The sequence below is a fragment of the Hemicordylus capensis genome, chromosome 5 (genome assembly GCF_027244095.1).
Source record: "Hemicordylus capensis ecotype Gifberg chromosome 5, rHemCap1.1.pri, whole genome shotgun sequence".
Lineage (NCBI taxonomy): Eukaryota > Metazoa > Chordata > Lepidosauria > Squamata > Cordylidae > Hemicordylus > Hemicordylus capensis.
Genome location: NC_069661.1, coordinates 182,290,400 through 182,307,291, shown reverse-complemented (window position 1 = coordinate 182,307,291; position 16,892 = coordinate 182,290,400). Strand labels below are relative to the sequence as shown.

General features: G+C 42.6%; 1 long non-coding RNA gene across 1 annotated transcript; it reads right to left on the bottom strand.

Annotated features, from left to right (window-relative positions):
* Nucleotides 1-2,914: 2,914 nt before the first annotated feature.
* On the bottom strand, nucleotides 2,915-15,430 carry LOC128326541 (uncharacterized). Its single transcript, XR_008308105.1, has 3 exons — nucleotides 15,201-15,430; nucleotides 12,388-12,472; nucleotides 2,915-3,724 (listed from the first exon to the last, which is right to left on the bottom strand). It is a non-coding gene; the product is annotated as an uncharacterized LOC128326541 (long non-coding RNA).
* Between the last annotated feature and the right edge of the window lie 1,462 nt (nucleotides 15,431-16,892).

Genomic DNA, 16,892 nt, shown 5'->3' with positions numbered 1-16,892 from the left:
TTCTTAGGCTGGTTGCTGTACCCATTGTCATTAGTTTAGTCTTCTTTACATTTAGTTGTAGTCCCATTTTTTCACTGTGCTCCTTGACTTTCATTACTAGAGCTTGCAGATTATCCTCATTCTCAGCTATCAGAGTGGTGTCATCAGCATAGCACAGGTTATTTATGTTTTTTCCTCCAGCTTTAAAACCATGCTCATCATCTTCCAATCCAGCTTCTCTCAGGATATGTTCAGCAAATAAGTTGAATAAATATGGAGAAAGTATACAGCCTTGTCTTACTCCTTTGCCAATCTGGAACCAGTCTATTTTACCATGTTCCATCCGGACTGGGGCTTCCTGTTTTGTGTGTAGGTTTCTTATGAGAACAATGAGATGTTCTGGGATGCCTATTTTCCTAAGCAGATTCCACAACTTGACATGGTAGATGCAATTGAAGGCTTTTCTGTAGTCAATAAAGCTCATATTGAGTTCTTTGGTATTCCTTGGCTTTCTCAATTATCCACGTGCATCAGAAATATTATCTCTTGTTCTTCTGCCTTTTTTGAAGCCAGCTTGAATGTTTGGCATTTCCCTTTCCATGTAGGGCTCTAATCTGCATTGGATGATTGTGAGCATTATTTTGCTAGCATGTGAAAATTAAAGATATTGTGTGGTATTTTGTGCAATCTGTTCAATCTCCTTTCTTTGGTAATGGTATGTAGACCGACCTCTTCCAATCTGTTGGCCGCTGTGTTGTTCTCCAAATTTGCTGGCATAGTTTGGGTAAAGCCTTGACCGATTCTTCTTCTGTTGCCTACCATATTTCTGTAGCTATTCCATCAATACCTATTGCCATCCAACTTGGTAATGACCAGTGTGCTGATCTAACTTAATCTTCCCGTACTAGAGGTTCTTGCAAGTAGGGAATATTTTCTAGAGTATCTTAGATGTTGATGTCCCTGCTGTATAGATTTTCAGAATACTCCTTCCATCTCTGAATCAGTTTACTACCTGTACTTTGGCATCCCTTAACATACCAATTCGAGGTTGGGACCTCCTGAGTTCAGAGATCTTTTGGAAAACTTTCCTTATTTTTCCATGTCCTTTTCCATCCTCAAGGTCTTTACAGATGTCATTGTAGTACTGCTCCTTATCACTCTTCTAACAGCTTTCTGAAATTCCCTATTACGTTCCTTCCTGAGATCTTTATCTTTCTTGACTTTGGCTTCTCTCCTCTTCTTGGCAATTTCCACCATCTATTCTGACATGCATTTTGCTCTCTTCTGTTTCTTGGTCTTTGGCACTTTTCACATTCATCCTTAACTGCTTTGATTTCATTCCACAGTTCTTCTGGTTCCCTATCAATGAGGTTCAGAACTCCAAAGTGGTTCCCAACATTCTCCTTGAAAATGGTGGATAAATTCTCAAGATCATATCATGGAAACTGGATAGCTTTGTTTTTCCGCTTTAGCTTGACTTTGAATTTGCACATGAGTAGTTTGTGATCTGCTACACAATCCGCCCTCCGGCCATGTTTTTGCTGTTATAACCGAGCAATTCCACCTCCCTACACCAATAATGTAATCAATTTGATTTCAGTGTACTCCAGCTGGTGGTGTCCACATGTTTAGGTGCCACTTTGGTTATTTGAAGAATGTGTTAGCAATGAAGAGAAATTGGCAGAAACTAATAAGTCATCCTCCTGCTTCATTTCTCTTTCCTAGGCCATACAGTCCAACTGTGTTTTCCTCATTTCCATTTCCAGTTTTGGCATTCCAGTCTCCAACCACCAGCAGCACATTTTGCTTGCATATTCTGTCAATTTCAGACTGAACTTGAGCATAAAACTAATCAACTTCCTCCTCTTCTGCATCAGTCGTTGGAGCATGGACTTGAAAAACTGTCATGTTAAAGGGTTGTCCATGAAATCTAATTGATATTAGTCAGTCACTGACCGCATTTTACCCAAGTATAATCATTGTTGTATCCTTCCCTACTATGAAAGCAACACCATTCCTTCTTTGTTTTTGGTGTCCTGAGTAGTAAACAGTATGATTTTCTGACTGAAAGTGTCCCATTCCAGTCCATTTTAGTTCACTGATGCCCAAGATGTCAATCTGTAGTAGATTCATTTCATCGTTCACTGTGTCGATCTTTCCCATATTCATGATTCCTACGTTTCATGTTTGCATTGTAATTCTGTCTTTGCAGCTTCAAATTTTCTTTTCCCATATGGCAACACCCACCACTAGATGCCCAAAAGGCTTTAGCCTAACCATGTCATAAACAGCAGCAGTACTCTGAGAGATTCTCAGCTCTTCCTCAGTAGCTTGTTGAGCACCATCTGACCCGAGGGGCCCATCATCCAGCACTACATCAGCAATCATTCTATTTTGTCTACCCAATTCTTGGTAAAATACAGGAGTGGTTTACCATTGCCTTCTCCCGTGCAGTATGAAATGATGTCTTTGTCATTGTCAATAAAGTGACCATCCTTCCTATATTGCTGCTGCCCAATATATGTGCCTGCTTGCTTTAGCTGGGCAGCTGGAATGACCTTCATGCCTTGGGTGACTCTACTGGGAATATACCTCCAGGAACACACACACACACACCACGATGAAGCAGCATAGCAGGACTTAGGGGTCCCTGGGCACTCCTTAAAAGCAGTGATGCTGACTCTGCCTCAAACCCTTATCACTCCAGGGTAGCTCAGCCTCTGTTACAGTTACCCCTTTGTGATTCATGCTTTCTCTAGGGCACTGGGGTGCCAAATCATACTGATCATGTTGCCATCCTCAGAGCCAAATCGTGGACAGAGAGACTGTGAGTGAAGAAAAATAAATGAGGGATTCAAGTTGCTGGACAAAAGAACAAACAAGTATCTAATCCTCTTAATGCAATTTGATGAAATGTGATAGTGAGCTATGGTAAAATTACAACAAAGCATGGAGAACTTAAAAGATACATGTATGGCACTTCTCCCCTGGGGGAAGGGATTAGAGAGTGATCCAAGATCCATAAGTGATGCCTCTTGCATCATAATGATGCTCAAACAAGTTTATTGAACTCTTAAACATGGCAGTCCAAGGAGTTTCATTGCCCCTTCCACAATTTTCTTGATATCCAGAAGGGCTCATTCCATCATGGTCCTTCTGTCTAGCTCAGATTGAGTGTCTCCTTCCATCCTTGGGGTCAGGGGTTTGGTTTACCCTGGACCCACAAAGGCATTTGGCAGCCTCTTGTTGTGATCTCTTATCTCCTTTCTGAGCTTCCTCTCTGCAGGGGCTTTCATAGATAAGAGGGGAGAACCTCCAAATCTCCTTTTGGCTACAGGTGAAACAGGTAAGATCATCTGATGTCTCCCCAGCTGTCTAAAGCCGAGGTCCACAATATGCAAACATGAACTGGTTTTCTTATTTCTAGTACTATTTGACAACAGGTGTTAACACTTACACATACACAATAGGGGTTAACTATTATATTATACACTAAGAATAGTTTGTAACAAAAGCTTCATGTCCACCAGCTGGGGCTGGCATCCGCCATGTTCATAACAATAATATGGCAATTATATGCAGCTATAATATACAGACTTGCAGATAGAAAATACTAGATATAAACTTGTCAAATTTTGGTTGTTGCTGTTGAACATCCTGTGCAATTGCTTGCATTTCTCTGTCTCAAAGGTTACAAGAACAGAAAGTTAGATTGCAAACTCCTGTCTCCTCTCACAATGAATTCCTTAAAAAAAGAAAAGAAAAAAGTAAGTGCACACTTTTATTTGTTAACAAAATAGTCATTTAGGTTAGACAAAGAAACAATTTATTTCCTAACTTGAATACAAAATCAAGTGAGAAATGATCAGGAAATAAATCACTATCTGGAGAAACTTGTTGATTAAATATATCTCACTTTGAGCCACAGATGTGAGCAGAGAAAAGAGTAATTACCAGCACAATAGATGCTAAGCAAATGTTTGACTTCTTGATTACAAAGAAGCATGGCTATTAGTGATGATTACATCTTCCTGATGTATTGTTTTCCAGCTCCTGTGGAATATTGTTCTTGTGTATTAATAACCGCTTCATTTCCCCCAAGAAAACAGCTCTTGGCACAAGGATATTTTCTTCAAACCACGATGTATTAATTCATTCCACTCCTGAAGAGAGCAAAATGGATTCGTCGAAGAGTAAATGTTCTTTAATTTTAAGCTGTTCTAGGCAGTTTGCATCTCCCACGAGCCTTTGTTATATCTTTATATCTTTTTCTGGTGGAATTTGCAGGTGTCATTACCACAATCCATGAGAGTGGTATAATACAGGCACCATGCAGAGGCAGATCAGCAAATAATGAGAGACTGGAATGTGAGCAAGATTAGGCCTTGGGAGTTATCCCTGAAGGTCAAACTAAATGTTCTGGAACCAGACCTGTGTGTATGAGTAAGGTTTCTGCCAAATTCATGTAAAGCAGAGGGAGAATGAGGTCAAAGGAATATGAAAGTGCAGTGTGAATGAGCAGAATGAGCAAGCAGAACCATTTCCTTCAGCACTTTCTCCCTGAAATTTGCCCCACTTGTAATTGTTTCAAATGGGGCTTTGAAAAATGAAGTAATCTTTGTTGGAGGCAACTGATGGGGAAAGTGAATGGGAGCAGGTGAAATGGTTGGTTGTCCTCTGCAGACAAGTGCTGAATAGGAGGAGAGTGACAGGGTGGGGCTACTGGAGAGCATCATCAGATTGTGGTAGCCGGTGTGCTTCTGTTGCCTTTTTACATCTGTTCAACCTAAACTCCTGAATGGGGATTAAGTATCCAATAAGTGCCATCTAATTCAGGGGACGAAATATCTATCAAGAGGTGCAGTACAGACCAATCGAATTGGATTCAAAAATTGGAATGGTCTACAAAGAACTCAACATTACTATAAAAATGCTATAATATATCTAAATCGGCACATTAAAGATATAAATAGTACTGTTAAAATATAAACCATACACCGTTAAATAGTAAAAATAAATTGGCTTAAAGGATCATGAAAAACACACTTTTCACATATAAGAGACTCCTATCTCTAAAAGGCAAGATATATCCAAATGCCGATTTGCCTAATATAAAAAAAGGAATTAGTTCATCAATGTAGGAATGAGAAAGAATGGCCCCATTCACTTCTTTACACCCAACTGGAGGTTGGAATCCATGTATGTCCAAATGCGTGAAAACATGTTCACGGAAAAAGTGGCCAGAAGTTTCCTTCACCAAACTCCTATTTGAACCTTCAGTTTGTTATGATTTCTGCTGCTCCAGCCTGAGGTTTGAAGGTGGCAGCATTACGTCCAAATGCAGATGCCACCATAACTGTGTTTTTGTGCTGTTTCTTGAACTGAAATCATAGAGATGGTGGCCCAGACCCACCCAGGAACATTCTGCTCCATGCCTGCCATGTTTCCCACTAGCCATACCTCCAAGCACTAGACCTGCCCAGTCTCCACACTCCTTGAGCCATTGCTAAGCACCAAGGATGCCACCTTATCCTGTCCCAAGCTTCTGAACTTGTCAAAGGGAAAAGTAACATTGAGGGAAGCCCACTTTCCACAGTTTCTCTTATTCCCCGCTCCTAACTAGAAAAAAAAGGGGATAGACTGGCAAGATGGGCACTATGTGCCTTGGTCATAAAAAAACAAATTGGTCAAGAAGTATGCAGTTGTGGTGGCACCATAAACTAGGCAACCCAATTAGATTTCTGTAAAGACAGGATGTGGCAGGGCAGTGATACCCATTGTTGGCTGAAAAAGACAATTTTACCAAAGAGTTCTAGAATCTCTCTGCTCTATTTTTTGTACCATAAAGTTTGGGAAGAGGAGCCCAGCCCCTTCTCCTTGGATAAAAATGTAGAGTCTCTGGTGTTTCTCATGAGAATAACCATCTGGAGGGGGGACACAGGGGTCAAGCTGAATCATTAATTATGTGTGGCAATGCCCCTTCTCCAAGGACTGTTCTCTCATGAGAGTGAAAGGCCATGGAGACACACATGTGGGCCAAACGGCAGCTGCCGCCCAGCCCAGTTGCTTGATGCAAGTAAGCTGCAGGGACGGGTACCCCAGTAACACCTTTCTCTGTCTTGGCAACTGCCATGAAGAAGCAATCTACGTAGCCACCTGTCTGTCCAGTTGTTCATTTGCACACATCCATGTTTGTTTTTGCCCAGTACAGTAACCCTGGTTTCTTGGGGTCACTGATAATCAGGACTCTCCTCTCCCTCATTTCCCCACAGCTGCCGATCTGCATACTCCACAACGCTGGTTCAAACCTGTGGAGTTTGAATGAGTGTAAAGATCAACCCCCGTTCCTGGTGTTTCCCTATTCTGCCCACCTGCTACCACCTGGACATATGGAGCAACCACTATTCCTTGGGAGTATGAAAGGGTTGACTGGAGAGGAGTTCTGTTTTTTAACCAGAGAGAACAGGGGCCCCACACAATTGAGGCCCCATTGATTTTGATGGCCTAACTCATGAGAGTGCAGTCTGGAGGACCAAATGTCTTGGAGCCTATGGCCCTCCCCAGTGGACTGGCCCTCTCATAACAAAGCTAATCTTCAGCCAGCAAGCTGAGAAAGGGGCTGGAGTGTGCTTGGGTGTTCCTGGACTGCTTTGCCAGGGTCTGCCATATCAATAACATCTTTTGTCACAGTGGACCAAACTCCAGGATCTTTTGCCCTCCCTCATATATACATATACATATATCCCCCTAGGAAGTCATTATGACACCTTCCTGGAGTAACAGAAAAGTAGTGCCCCTAGACATCTCCCCATTGCCAGAAATTGTGCTTGTGCAAGACTGTTTTGCTGCAGGGCTCTTACAAGGGCAGTGGTACAATTGCTGTCAGAATAAGGGCTTGCATACGATTTAAAGAGATTTAAATGCCCTTTCCTTGCTGAAGATGGGTGGTCCATTCCGAAAAAGTATGATCATGTTCAGCATACCCCCTTGAAGATCATGGCCAATGGCTGCTGCCCTGTGGACATTCTTCTGCCTTGCCCGCAACCTGGTAATGTGAGTACTATGGAGCTTGCTCATGGTTTTTCATTGAAAATCTTATATGCTACCAAAGAATCTACACTCAGAACACTTTAGAAACAACAAAACCCAGTACCCGGTGGGTTAGAAACCCATGGGGGTGGTTAGCACCCTTTGTGCACTACACCACCACTCACTCTGGGCCACCCCAGCACCCCACAAGTAGCTTTAAGGTTTTTCTCCATAGGGAAGAATGGAGGTTTCAGCAGCCCCATAGCTGCACTTGGTGGGTGCTGGGGTGGCCCAGAGCAAGGGTGCCAACCACCCCCATGGGTTGCTAACCCATGGCGTACTGGGTTTGGTTGTTTCTGAAGTGTTCTGAGTGTAGATTCTTTGGTAGCATATAAGATTTTCAATGACAAACCATGAATCCACTCTCATCTGCTAATCTTAAAGACACATAAACTTCAAAAATCACTTAAAAATCAGCCCTTTGTCCAATTCCTTTCAAGTAATTCTGATAGCTTCCTTGCCCCCCTTGGGCACTACCACCCACCACACTCTGCTCCAGGCCACTCCTTTGCCCCCCGACGTGAAGCTATACATTTGCTGACACCTCCATACTTCTTTACAGAGAAAAACCTTAAAGACGCGTAAACTTCAAAAATCACTTAAAAATCAGCCCTTTGCCCAATTCCTTTCAAATAATTCTGATCGCTTATTTGACCCCCTTGGGTACTACCACCCACCACACTCCACTCTAGGACACCCCTCCCCCCCCCCCGACGTGAAGCTATACATTTGCTGCAATCATCATTATTCCCTATGAGGAATTCAAAAATACTTTTAAAATCCACCAATAATCGGAGGAGTGTCAGATTGCCTTGGGGTTTTGTGGGTGGTAGTAACTCCTGGGTGCCTACCACCCACCACACTTTTGTGCCCCTAGGTACTCCACAATAGGGGATAATGGGATGGTTCTGGTTCCATTATACACTTTGAGAAAAATAATTAAAAATATTTCAAACATTCATTAAAAAAATTGTAGGGGTGTCTGATTGCTTCAGGGTTTGGGTGGTTGTTGGCACCCATGGGTGATCCACAATAGGGAATAATGGGCTGGTTCAAGTCCCATTATACCCTATGAGAGAAAAATAAAAATAAAATTCAAAAATTCATTTAAAATATCGTACGAGTGTCCAATTGCTTTGGGGTTTGGGTGGCAGGTACCCATGGGCGCCAGCTACCATCCCGCCCACTTTTGGAGGTTCTAATTCAAACTTAACTGGGGGGGCTCAAGCAAAACTAAAACTGAGCCACCCCCTCCTGGTTCAAACCTGGTTTGAATTCGAACTGAACCGGGCAAACTGGTTTTGTGCACATCCCTAGTCTGCCATTGTGTACGAATGGGTCCAGAATCCATAACGTCATACACAATATGAAAAGCTGTGGTCAGCAATTTGTCAGTCCAAAAAAGATGAAGCCACATAGAATTTCTTATCAATATTCAAAATAATGATATATTCCAAGACCAAGTTCCTTCATATATCTTGGAGACATGTCAAACGCCTCTCGACTGAAACCAGTCTTCTTCAAAGTTTTATATTTTATACTATAGGTATCCTCGTGATGTTTTTCCATAATCAAAATGAAAATAGTTTACCAAATAGCTGGTAAACTCAGTTTCTATTCCTAGTGTCCATGAAATAAGCTTGATATTACTGATATGTATATCTATACGTTGAATTGTATAGCGGCAGCTGCCGGGGAGTACAGCAGGAGATACCTTTAACTCTAAATTACTAGGTGCTTACCTCTCCTCCCACCACACGTGAAAGCCTTTGTGAGCAGTTGTGTACCATCCAGCACCTGCTGTAGGTGCTCCACCACGCAAATGGCCTCTGCCAGCTGAGTGGCAGAGCTGATCCTCTGCTGCAGTGGGTGCTGGGCAGTGCGCTGCTGCTCACAACAGCTTTCAGGTGTGGTGAGAGAAGAGGTAAGCACCTAGTCAAAGTCAAAGTTCTTTATTTGCGACCCAAGGTCAGCATAACATAACATAACAACATCTCATAGCATAGAGAAATACAATAAGGAAGTAAAATATTTAAATATATAGATGGATATCCACAAACAAATAATCAATAAGAATTTTAAAATTAATCAAGGAAAAGCTCGCTGCCGCAACAGTACTGCAATAGAACAGAATTTAGCCACCTTAAAGGTAACATCTAAAGTTCTATCTGCAAGGAGATAGGAAACATAAAGATCTCCAGAGCAACCTGGGAAGGGTGTCAGAAGAGGAGTAAGTAAGGAACATCTTAAATTTCTATATAATGGACAGCGCAACAAAACATGTTGGATGGATTTGACTTCCCCCATACCACATGGGCATAATCTATCCTCTCTAGGAATCCCCAGAAACCTCCCTGAGAGCAGTGCTGAGGGTAACATATCAAATCTTGCTCTAAAAAAGGCCCTCTGATAGCATGGGTAAGCATCTAAGCATCTAGTCATTTAGAGTTAGGTGTCTCCCGCCACTCCCCCGGCATCTCCCACATCAGCCAGCACTGGAATAGTCTACATCTCTCTTTCAAAGAAGGCTAGATGTCTGTATATACATGTAAGGAGTACATTGTATCCAAATGTAATCCCTATCAATATATATATATACACAAACTACCACTAGATATCTGTTGGACTATATTTTTATTCCCAATATCTATAAAACAAGCTTGATATTGCAAGTATGTATACCAATGTGTAGAATAATTCACATTTATCTCCTAAAATATAATTGACATTTCTGTACATATAAGCAAATTGATAAGCAAATTGACACATAGAGAAAAGGTTGCAACAGAGAACAATGTTAATCGTACTGCATTAAATTATCTAGACTTAAATTTCACCAGACTCAATTGTAGCATTATTGCCATTATTTATTTATTTATGTATTTATTTAATAAATACATTTCTATACCGCCCCAAACCAAAGTCTCAGGGAAGTTCACAATCATAAAACAATACAAATAAACAAAACATTCAAATCAATTTTAAAAGCTGCCTAAAACAAAAACAATTTACAACATTTAAAATTACAAAAGCTAAAATGCCTGGTTAAAAAGATGAATCTTCAAATATCTTTTAAAAACCACTAGAGATGGGGAGACTCTTATGTCAGCGGGAAGTGCATTCCAAAGTCTCAGAGCGCCAACTGAGAAGGCCCATCCCAACGACTTGAAGGTAGCCACAGATGGGCCTCCCCTGACAGACACAGTGGATGATGGGGATTGTGCAGAAGAAGTTGCTCTCTTAAATACCATGGGCCTAAGCTGTTTAGGGCTTTATAAGTCATAACCAGCATTTTATATTTTGCCAGGAAACCTATTGGCAGCCAGTGTAACTCCTGTAATATAGAAGTAATATGGTCTCTTCGAGATGACCTGGAGACCAACCTGACTGCCGCGTTCTGTACTAATTGTAGTTTCCAGACTATGTACTAAGGCAGCCCCACGTAGACCGCATCGCAGTAATCAAGTCTGGAGGTTACTAGCAAATGTACTGCTGTTCTGAGGTCATGAATCTCAAGAAATGGACACAGCTGGCACATCAACTGAAGCTGATAAAAAGCACTTCTGGCCACTGCCTCAACCTGAGAGAGGCATAAATCCAGAAGCGCTCCCAAACTGCGTACCTGTTCCTTCTGAGGAAGTGTGCCCCCATCTAGAATAGGCAGGTCAATATCGTTTCCCGAGTAACAACCCCACACAACAAGTACTTCTGTCTTGTCTGGATTCAGTCTCAGTTTGTTATCCCTCATCCAGCCCATTACCATCTCCAGGTAGGCATTAGGGAGAATATGCCTTCTCCTGATGAAGTTGACATGGAGAAATAGATTTGGGTGTCATCAGCATTGACAATTACCAATTACTCCGGTTATGAGTAATGTTCATATCAGTATACTCATGTACCCTATTATCCCAATCGAAAGGGCAGTCTTATCTATCCATCCATCCTAAAAGATCTTTTAATTATTGTTTAGAATTATCCCTATAGCTCAAGATTTCTCTAGGTTCTAACGCTCTCTACGTTTAAATGTGGTTTTCCATATCATATGTTTAGCCCATATTATTCTATCCCATATCCATTATTCAAAAAACATAGGAATAGCTATCACTGTATATAGTTCTCTAAAACATATTACCTGTTTAGTAGTAGCCAAGGCTGTATTCCAGCAACATCTTGGTTCTGACTTTCTTTATAGCTAAAATTGCATCATGTATTATTAGGTGCCTAAATGAGATCTCAATAAAGCAAATGCCACATATTCTAATTCTGCAAACACTTAGTCTTGCTCTTACAAGTTACATTCTTAACTATAGTTCAAAAGAACTCACAATGGCCAGAAATCAGGTTCTCTTGGCAAAAAAAAGGTCAGTTGATCTCTTTGTTTAACCTAGAGATGTTCATGTTCATGTTCTAAGAATGTATATCCAGAATTGCTGGATTGATGAATTGCTGACCAAATCTTTTCATATTATGGACTCTTGATACTCTTGTGAACTCTTGATATTTGTTCTCCTTCCTACATTGATGTACTACTTCCTTTTTGATATTGATGATATTGGACTTTGGCTATATCTTGCCTTTAGACATAGGAATCTATTATTTAGGAAATGCAGGGGCGTAAATACTATTAGGCAAGGGGAGGCGGCTGCCTGGGGGCCCCCATGCCTCGAGGGCCCCCCCAGAGGCAAATCACATGACTATATATTGTGAAGTAAGTGTGTGTGTGTGTGTATCAGCAAGGGGCCCATTTTAAAATTTTGTCTCTGGGCCCACTCCAGCCTTGTTACACCCCTGAGGAAATGTGCATGTTTTTATGATTTTTAAGTCAATTTATTTTAAGTGTTTAATTATGTATGCTTTATACTTTTAATAATTGATTTTACTATTTATAAATAGTACACATAAGAAATGTGTCAATTTAGTTCTATTATAGCATTTTAATAGTAATATTATTGGATTCTTTGTAGACCATTGTTCCATTTTTTGAATACAATTATATTGGTTTCTGCTGTTTGTCTTTGACAACCTTGTTGAAGGTACAATGGCCAGAAAATTGAAAACAATTAGTTGTACCACTGATTATATAGCTACTATAATTGATATGTTTTCCTTTTTTTCTCATCAGGAGAAAGAGATAGACAGTGTCGGCTGGGATAAATATTACAAATTATATGTCAAAAATATGAAATTAAAAACTCATGCTGGTGCCTTAAGTGAATATTGCAAAGTTCAAAGAATACCAAGGGGTCTTAGAGTATTAAAGGATCCAGGAATGTTCCCATGGAATGAAGACTTTAGGGAGAAGTGGTTTGCTATACTTACGTAACAAGTGCTCACTTGATCTGATGATACTTTTAATGAGACATCCCAGACAGAAATCAAGTGAATCCAAGAGGAAACTGCAGCTCTGGCAGATGAATTGAAAAAGGAATTAAGAGAAAGATTATTTAATGATAAATTAGAATCCTTAGATAGTGATTTGAAATGGCAATATAAGGAACTTAAAGATTTTTTTTTTTGCAAATTCAAAGGAATCTCAAGGACTATGAAGAAAACAAAGTGTATTCATGGCATAACAATATTAAGAAACATTCAAGACCCTGAATCCAAATTGGTATCGTTCAATTTATCTTCAGACACAAGTATAGATATAGAGGAGCCCCTAGAGAACATGACACAACACCCCCAGTCTATCAATCTCTGGAATGCTGATGATTTTACTATTAAGAAGAAAGTACAGAGAGCTTTTTAAAGACAGCCCAGGAACAGGGAACACAACAATCAAAGCCAGTTGAAAGAATCCAAACATTTATAAGCAGCAAATTCCAAGTCAGTACAGTAGTTACTTATCAAGCTATCCATTATCTATGACAGAAAGCAAGGTTCTTGAAAAAGGACTTTCTTTTATTCCCACTCCAAGACATGATGACTTTAAAACCATGACAGAATTGCAACAAATGTTTTGTAAGATCAGGTTGGCTGATATTTTCATAGAAAATACTGACAGTAACATTTTTTCCAAAGAAAATACTGACAGTAACCATGGCTCAAATGGTGTTTGAACTCAAATATGCTTTCAGTCTTTTTTGAGTAATAAACCTTATATGTCAGTTTTTCAATAGATGTTCACAAAGGACGTTCTTGAGTTGGAAGAACATAATTTGAATGCCCGGCATAATTTAACAAAAATAGAATCAGGCACTAGACAACCTGAAAAGGCAACAACAAATAGTCTTTAAACTGGTAGATAAAGGAGGAGCTCTGGTAATGTTATGAGCTGCCACAAGCAGTAGTGTACTGGAGGGATGCGGTATAAAATATTTTAAATAAATAAATTGGGAGGAGTATATTCGAGAATTTAATAGACAACTGGATGACTCAGCTCATTACAAAATCAGACATCATTGTGTGCCACTGTTTTCCTGGAGTTGGTATTGGGTATGTGTGTTCATATGCAATTGTCAAAATGGAATTATATTTTTTTTATTTACTGTGTTTGACATCCTAGTGCTGTGCTAATGTGCCTGTGTTTTCTGTTGTGCAATGATTTTCGATGGTCTTCTCTTCCCTCTGTACCTGCCTGTGCTTCCCAAAATCGTATCTCTAGGTTGGTTCAGATGATCCAGCCCCTGGCAGATGTGATTATGAAGAGGACACACTGAGAGCACATCCACCAGAACATCCTCCATGGATGTCTTGACACTCTCCCAGCATGTCCCTTTTGTGTGTGTGAGAGGCTGTTCATCCAAATGGCCCCTAAACACATACTCTAGATACTGTGCTTAGATACTGTGTATCATTTGTATTAACCATCAACCTCATGTGATAATGTGACACACTGGGAAGGTGTGAAGATGTCATAGGAACATAGGAAGCTGCCATATACAGAGTCAGACCATTGGTCTATCTAGCTCAGTATTGTCTTCACAGACTGGCAGCGGCTTCTCCAAGGTTGCAGGCAGGAATCTCTCTCAGCCCTATCTTGAAGAAGCCAGATAGGGAACTTGAAACCTTCTGCTCTTCCCAGAACAGCTCCATCCCCTGATGGGAATATCTTCCAGTGCTCACACTTTTAGTCTCCCTTTCATATGCAACCAGAGTGGACCCTGCTTAGCTAAGGGGACAAGTCATGCTTGCTACCACAAGACCAGCTCTACTTTCCACAGAGGATATCCCATCAGTGGGCTCTCAGCACATTCCCTCACACATACCTGGAGCTATATTGTTTGTACTGGCTACCCGGGGGGGTCACCCAGTTCTAAGGGATATAGTTTCAGGAGGCACAGGGGCTGCAGAGGGGAGAGATGATTGTTAAAAATCGCCTCTCCCCAAAAGCACTTGTTTCTGACAGGAAATTCTGGTGCATCAGCACAGAGTCTGGATGTTATTTTGTATGTTTCTCTTACTGTTCCCCCAGGGAACTCAGGGTGGAATGCAAAAAGTGTCTCTTCATGTTTTTATCCTGATGACAACAACCCTGTTAAGTACATTAGTCTGTGAGCTAATGAGTGGCCCAAATTCATTAAGTGAGGCTCATGGCCAACTGAAGATTTGAACCTGGGTCTCTCATGTCCTAATACGACATTCTAGCAACTATATAACAAAAAACTAGTAATTTTAAGCCCGTTAAAATAACGGGCGCTAGTAGGGTTGTGTAGATACGTTTGTCAGATCTGTATTTCCTTTTTTGAGAGTACTGCCCCACTCTCCCTCCCTCCCTTCTGCCCCACACTCTTGTCTCTCTTCCCCTCCCTCCCACCCCACTCTCTTGCCCTTCCCCTTCCCCCTCCCCTTCCCCACTCCCTCTTGCCCTTCCCTTCCCACTCCCCCCTGCCCCACTCCCTCTTGCCCTCCCCCCTCCCCCCTGCCCCACTCCCTCTTGCCCTTCCTGCTTCCCCTGCCCCACTCCCTCTTGCCCTTCCCCCCCGACCCACTCCCTCTTGCCCCTCTCCCTCCCCCACTCCCTCTTACCCCTCCCCCACTCCCTCTTGCCCCTCCCTCACTCCCCCTGCCCCACTCCTCTTTCAACGGAAGCACACCATCTAGTACATATGGGGTGGGGGCACTAAATTAAGCCAGCCCGGAAGGAGGGACCTGGAACGGGATCCAGGGATGCTGCTCCTACCCACACCCACCAGAGGGTCTTAAAGGCGGCCTCCTCGCCCCAGAGCGGTTCCCTAACAGGAAAGGGGTCGCAGTCCCTAAAGGGGACAGTTCCTCCGGCGGAGCCTGCCTCAGAGCCGTGGCCTAGCCACTTCTTTCCCACCCGCAGATGACGGCAAGGGGGAGTCCCCGGCTTGCAGCACAGAGCAGACCCCCGTCGGAAGCCGCCCATGTTCCCTTCTCAGGCCTTGCCAACGCCACAGGCCGCAGCCTGGGCAGTGACAGTTAGAGAGGAGGAGGCACACCTGGCGACAGCGACAGCACCGTACACATTCTGTCAGCAGCAGCAGCAGCTGCTGCTGCGGCTTCTCCTCTGGGGACTTTCCCTCACTGCTCCTGCCCAGGCACGCCCCACACACCGGCCATGGGTTGGGGCAGGACGCAGCAGCCGCGCCGGCGCCCTGGGGCCAAGCTTGTGGAGAAGCCTCAAGGAACTGCAGAGAAGCTGGGCCCGCCGCCTCTGCTCTCCTTGTGGCCGGACCGGACCCGCCGCCACCGCCCCTGTTCTTTTCAGTGGGCGGGCCAGACCCACCACCGCTGCCTCTCCTCTCCCTGCGGCTGGGCTGGACCCGCCGCTGCCGCCTCTGCCCTCCCCGTAGGCCGTTCTCGGCCTGACGCTCTCCTCAACATGGCCGCCTGGTGCCTGCGGCCGTATCTTCCTCGGACGTTCTGGGCATGCGCCAGAACGGCCGAGGAAGACACGGGCGCAGAGACACGGGCACACACCCAAGGCTTTTATTATAGAGGATGGCAAGCTCATGTTGCCTATAATAACTACAAGGACCATCCAAGCACCTCATCCTTAACTGAATGAAAACACTACAATCTTCCAGACCTATCTCTCATCTTCTTCTCTACTGGCTGCCTGTAGCAGCTCTTAACAGACTTTAAAGTGTGACTGATCATTTGCGTAGCAGCACAAGCCCTTAGTTGCCTCACAATCTATAGAAAACAAGCTTTTAAAATTCTACAAAAAGAACTCAATGAACTGGTCTCATCGTGTTCTACATTCTACAATGTTTTAATAACACAGAGATATGCCTGGTGATAAAAGGTCTGATTGCAGGAATACGTGGCAATCATGAAGGTCTGGGGTGTATTCCAAAGAGATTGTATCTGCCCACTCATTGAGTAAATTTATTGCGTGGTGCACAGAAGACTGCTAAATGATAGGTATTAAGTTGGCATCTTAATTGCTCTGGCATCTTGAATTAAAATCCCACTGGAGTTCTTCATTTTCTAAGCACAGGGTGTATCTACTCAAACAAGAAAGCCCTCTAGGAGTGTGTGAAAAAGGTTCTCATTCTTTGAATGAACAGCACCACAATTACTCACTCATGCGTGTGTTAGTAGGTATACTCTGTACTTGAGTTAACATTTGGAAAGCTGCAGAATAGTTGCTGATTGAAGATTCATATCCCCCTTAGAAATCATAACGGAAATCTATTTTTCAGTCTTTAGCAAAGTCCATGGTGAAAAGTTCTGCACTGATTGACTTTGCAGGAAATCATTAGGTGATAGTTGTGATAGCTTAATCTGTGGTAGGTTTTTGTTGCCTGACAAATGCAATGTAGACAGTGGTGGATTCACAGAGAGGCAGAGCAGGCATTTGCCTACAGCGGCAAAATCTGAGGAGCAGCAAACTTTGCCCCTCCTCAAATTTT